Consider the following 5,741-nt stretch of genomic DNA (forward strand, 5'->3'; position numbering starts at 1 on the left):
AGACAGAAGAAACGCAACCTAGCCCCGGAACAGTGGGAAGCGGTCGGCGAGGATGTCAAGAAGCTCCTCGCGGCGGACTTCATAAGAGAGTTCCAGTACCCAAGCTGGGTAGCCAACCCCGTCCTGGTAAAGAAGGCCAATGGCAAGTGGCGCATGTGCGTCGACTACACCGACCTAAACCGAGCTTGCCCGAAAGATTGCTTCCCGCTCCCTAGAATTGACCGTTTGGTGGACGTGACCTCAGGGCATAAGTTGCTAAGTTTCTTGGACGCCTACTCGGGCTATAACCAGATCAAGATGGACCCGACGGACGAAGAAAAGACTGCCTTCATCACTAAATTCGGCCTGTACTGTTACAAGGTTATGCCCTTCGGGTTGAAAAACGCAGGGGCAACCTTTCAAAGGCTTGTAAATAAATTGTTTGCGCCGTTAATCGGCAGAAAAGTAAAATGCTATGTAGATGACATGGTCGTCAAAACCCAATCCTCACATGAATTAATACAAGACTTGCATTCTGTTTTTGGAATTTTGCGTAAGTTCAATATGAGATTGAATTCGAACAAGTGTGTGTTCGGCGTGACCTCGGGTAAATTCCTGGGATACATCATTAACCGGCACGGAATTGAGGCCAACCCGGAAAGGTTAAGGCCATCTTAGACATGAAACCACCCCGGAAGCTGAAGGAGGTTCAGAGGTTGAATGGCCGCATAGCCGCCCTAGGCCGTTTCATGTCTAAGTTTGCAGACCGCTGTCTGCCCTCCTTTAAGGCAATAAAGGGCAAAGGGTTCGAATGGACCCAAGCATTGCAGCTCGCGTTCGACGAGCTCAAGGAATACCTTGCTAGCGTGCTGACCCTAACCCGGCCCGATGAGGGCAATGTTTTAGAACTATACCTCTCGGCAAGCAACGAGGTGGTCAGTTCGGTACTAATAAAGGAAGCAGATCGGGTCCAATGACCCATCTATTATGTTAGCAAAGTATTGCAGGGAGCAGAAATGAGATACTCGAAGATGGAAAAGCTAGCATACGCATTGATAATTGCAGCTCGGAAGCTCCGCCCGTACTTCCAAGCTCATAATGTTATCGTCCTTACCGACAGACCTCTGAGGCAAGTATTGCTTAAGCCTGAGGTCTCCGGTTGGTTGACGAAGTGGGCCATCGAGCTCAGCGAGTGCGACCTCCAGTACAAGCCGCGAACTGCCATTAAGGCCCAAGCCTTAGCAGATTTCATAGCCGAATGCACATTCAGCTCCGAAGTTCCCAGGCCGGTTGAGTGCGAGGCTCCCACCTCTAGTGTGCCCAAAGCTCCCAGGACGGTCAAGTCCGAACCCTGTGAAGTAGTGGCCAGTGTGGCACCTCTCCTAGCTCGACCGACCGCGAGCTGGGATGAGGAGCCCTAGATCCTTCACGTAAATGGCTCCTCGAACCAGCAGGGCAGCGGTGCCGGAATAGTTCTGCACGGCCCAAGCAGCACGAAACTGGAATACGCGCTATGCTTCGAGTTCGAGGTGTCTAACAATGAAGCAGAGTACGAGGCGTTGATAGCCGGACTAACCTTATCCAGGGAAGTAAAAGCCAAGCATATCGTTATCTGCAGCGACTCCCAGCTCGTGGTCAACCAGGTCACTGGCGAATATGAAGCTCGCGAGCCAACCATGGTCGCCTACTTAGCCAAAGTCAGAGAGGCCCTGCTAAACTTCCAGTCACACTTCATCAGACAGATCCCTAGGTTGGAAAACGCTGAGGCCGATGCCCTGTCCAAGTTAGCCAGCACTAGCGACATCATCATGAGAACCGTGTACATAGAGAACCTGTCTCGACTAGCATTCTCGGGGGGGCAGAGGAGGTCACTCCCGTCGTTCAAGCAGAGCCGAGTTCGATTGACCCACTCGTGAGCTACTTGTTACACGAGACCCTCCCTGCAGATCGCAATGCAGCTAGAAGGGTGCAGCGCCAGGCAGCTAAATACGTCATGATAGATGAGTGACTGTACAGGAGATCCTACACACTCCCCTACCTGCATTGCTTGCGACCTACCGAAGCCGAGCTCGTACTCCGCGACACTCTTGAGGGTCTGTGCGGCGGACACTTGGGGGGCAGGGCCCTCGCCCAGAAAGCGCTTCGACAAGGGTATTACTGTTCAACAATGAAGGCAGATGCCATTGAACTCGTTAGGAAATGTGACAAATGCCAGAGACATGCCAATATTTACCACCAACCCGCTGCCGACCTCAAATATCTCACCAGTCCGTGGCCCTTTGCACAGTGGGGCATCGATCTACTTGGGCCATTCCCGCCGGCAACGGGTGGAAGGAAGTTCTTAGTAGTAGCAGTTGACTATTTTACCAAGTGGGTAGAAGGCGAACCCCTCGTAACGATAACAGCCCGAAATGTCCGAAACTTCTTTTGGAAGAACATCGTATGCCACTTCGGATTACCTCGGGTATTGATCTCCGAAAACGGGAAACTGTTTGAGGACATCAAATTTCAAGACTGGTGCCGAGACATGGGGATCCGACAAAATTTTACTTCAGTCGCGCACCCTCAAGCAAACGGCCAGGCAGAAGTCACGAACAGAGCCATCCTCCGCGGACTAAAGGCACGCCTAGACCGAGCTAAAGAATTGTGGGCAGATGAACTACCCAGTGTCCTATGGGCCTACCGGACCACGGAAAAGACCGCCACGGGAGAAACACCCTTCAATCTCACCTACGACACCGAAGCAGTGATCCTCGCAGAGATCGAAGTACCTACGTTGCGCCTAGAAGCATACAGTGATCAAACAAACGAAGATGAGTTACGTACCAACCTCGACCTACTTGACGAGGTAAGGGACCTCGCGTACATTAGGACCGCAGCCTACCAGCAGAGAGTAGCTCGGTACTATAACGCCTGGGTCAAGAAGCGAAACCTCTGCGTTGGCGACCTGGCCCTTCGTAAAGTTATGGTGCCTGAGCCCAGTGCTGGCAAGCTCGGGTCCAACTGGGAAGGTCTTTACCGAGTGAAACGAGTGCTCGGAGAAGGAACATACGAGCTCGAGACCCGCAAAGGGAAACAAGTACCTCGAGCATGGAATATTGTTAACTTGAGGCAGTATTACCCGTAAGAATCGAGTAGGCCACGAACCGCTCCGAAAGCCTAAGGGCCAGAATACCGGGCTAACATGACCTCGGCACAAGAAGACCCAACTGCCACTTCGGCTTGGGAGAATCCAAGGATGGACTACGGGTCCATAAGCCTAAGGGCCAAAACACCGAGCTAACGAAGACCTCGGAGTAAAGAAAGACAACTACCTCAATGGCGAAGGCAAAGTATGAAATATTAAAGGCGTAAGCAGCTCGGGTTTGAACCTACGAAGCACAGCTCGTCTCGATACGTCGGTCGAACTAAAGGATAACCAACCAATGCCTAGTTCGGACGTGTGTAGTAATCACTTCGCGGTATGCCATGGAGGCCCTAAACGTGACATAGGGAGAACGCCTACCGAAGAGCCCTACTTTGGGTAGGTTACTTCAATAACCCCAATAATGAGATCGTTTTAGCAAAAACGAATGGAGTCATCATATTCAGAAGAAGGGAGAAACTTTCTTCGTAAAAAAAAACAAACAAACAAACAACAAACAGATACAGTAAAGAAAATAACAAGTGCAGCAACCGAGCTAAACAGCTCGGGAAAGGTTTGATCATCATGGGGCACGACCGCCCAACCTCTGGTGAAAGACCGGGTTTACGGCACCCGGAAGCCACAGAATTCCAGAGAAACGCCACCTCAAGGATCCGCCTCCTCATCCTCCGGAGAGTCAGGCTCCTCTTCATCCGCCTAGTCTGCTGTCTCAGGGGACAGACCCTTCATAGTAATGTCGTTGAGGTTGAGCCCGGAGAACTTCTTCCGAACCAGCCACCGACAGAGCTTGAACCCTAAGCGGTACGAACCCGAACCATACTCCACCTGGAGGTCATGAAATTCTTGGGAGTCTTTGAAATCCCAGACCGCTTTCTCTCGCTCAGCCTCCACCATCTGATCGAAGTTTCGGGTCCGATTTAGAAGAGTGGACTCCAACTCCCGCACCTGTTGCCTAAGGAGCTCCCTCTCCCCCGCCATCCTCGACGACTCCTCCCTATAGCATGCGCTCTCTTCGGTAAGCCGAGCGATTTGAGCCTCCTGGTCATGGACGAGCAGCTCCTGAGACTCACTCCCCTTGCGAGTGTGATGGAGCTCGCCCCGGATCCGGTTGAGCTCGACCTAAAGCTTCTGATTGGCAGCACGTTGGTCGAGAGCGTTGACACGATGGATGCGCGTCTGGAGAGCCATGGCATGGATGGCAGAATTTACCTATCGACAAAAAAAGGAGATCAGAAAACAGCGAAAAAAAAGGGAAAAACGAGAGGGAAAAAGGGAAAAGGGCTACTTACCACTATGCAGTGGGCGGAGGCGAACGCAGAGAGATCCCCGGGCTCCATGTTTACCCATTGAGCGATCTCGTCATTACTGATTGCCTTCCGACTCCTCCGGCGAGCTACTAGGTAATCGTTTACCCCTTCCCAGTTTTCCACTAGGAACCAGGGGTAAGGATGGGGCTGAACGGGGTTACAGGGGGCCTCCCTTGGCAGAGAGGGCTCACTCCCCCCAGGGTTGACCCCACTAGTCCCCTCAGGAGGGGGCATCGGAACCTCGGGCAGAGGAGAGGGCAGGACCGACTTAGCAGACCCGAACTCAGTGCTTCCTGAAGGAGGGGTTCGGTCGGGGTGCGTCCTCTTCACCTGGCGTCTTTGGCTGCCCGAGAGAAGGCGACACGAATCGACGCTAGACATGATGGCTGCCAAAAGACCACAAGATATTAGTCCAACAGGAAACAAAATGCATGTGTACACAAGTCACAAGACACTATGCGACCTAAAAGGCCGACCTACCCGGGCTCAAGCCTGCCTGCACGAGCTTTTCCTCGGCCAAGTAGTCCGAGCAAAGGAAGCCTATCGACGCCCAGGATAGCATCGTTTTTCCGAATCTTAGGGGTCAGCTCGGCCCCGGGATCCTGGATGGCGCCCCTCCAAGCAGTGGGAAAGGGCCACCCCTCGGGGTTATGGACCACAAAGTAGTCCCGCTTCCAGGCGGGGTTCTTATTCGACAACTCGTACAAGAGCTTGTAGCCGCGACGGGGAGGGAGGTAGTAAAAGCGTCTCTCCGGGGGAACCCTAGGAGCAACATTCTTTATACAAAGGATAGAGGCTAAAATGTCAAGGTCCAAAGGGAGGCAGTACTCGTGGCATAGGGATATAGTCCCAACCATGTTTCGAACAACGTTGGGGTGAAGCTGGTCAATAGCGACGTTGAAGTGGTTCAGCACCTCCACTATCAAGGGGTGCAGGGGAAGACGCAGACCAGCCTCAAGCTGTTCCTAGAAGATCACTATGTCATTGGGACCATGCTCCCAAGGAAAATTGCCAGTAGGGAGGCTGTAAACCAGGTCCCCAGGAAGGCGAAAGTAGCAGATCAGAGTGAGTCTCTCCGCTGTCATTAAGGAAGGGCCAAAGGTATCAGGCTCCCTCCCCCTAGAAGTGGACGCCATGTCGCCAGAGGCCTCCTGGGCCTCCGGAATATGCTCCCTGGCTCTCCCCGAGCCCGAGGGAGCATCGTCATCTTGGCTATCGCCCCTGTGGTAAGTATGGCATGGGTACCCAGACATGGCTGACGGCAATTGGGACTCACCAGAGTAAACGGAACGGAGCGGACTGAGAAACTC

The sequence above is a fragment of the Nelumbo nucifera genome, chromosome 4 (genome assembly GCF_055504915.1).
Source record: "Nelumbo nucifera cultivar China Antique chromosome 4, China Antique-T2T, whole genome shotgun sequence".
Lineage (NCBI taxonomy): Eukaryota > Viridiplantae > Streptophyta > Magnoliopsida > Proteales > Nelumbonaceae > Nelumbo > Nelumbo nucifera.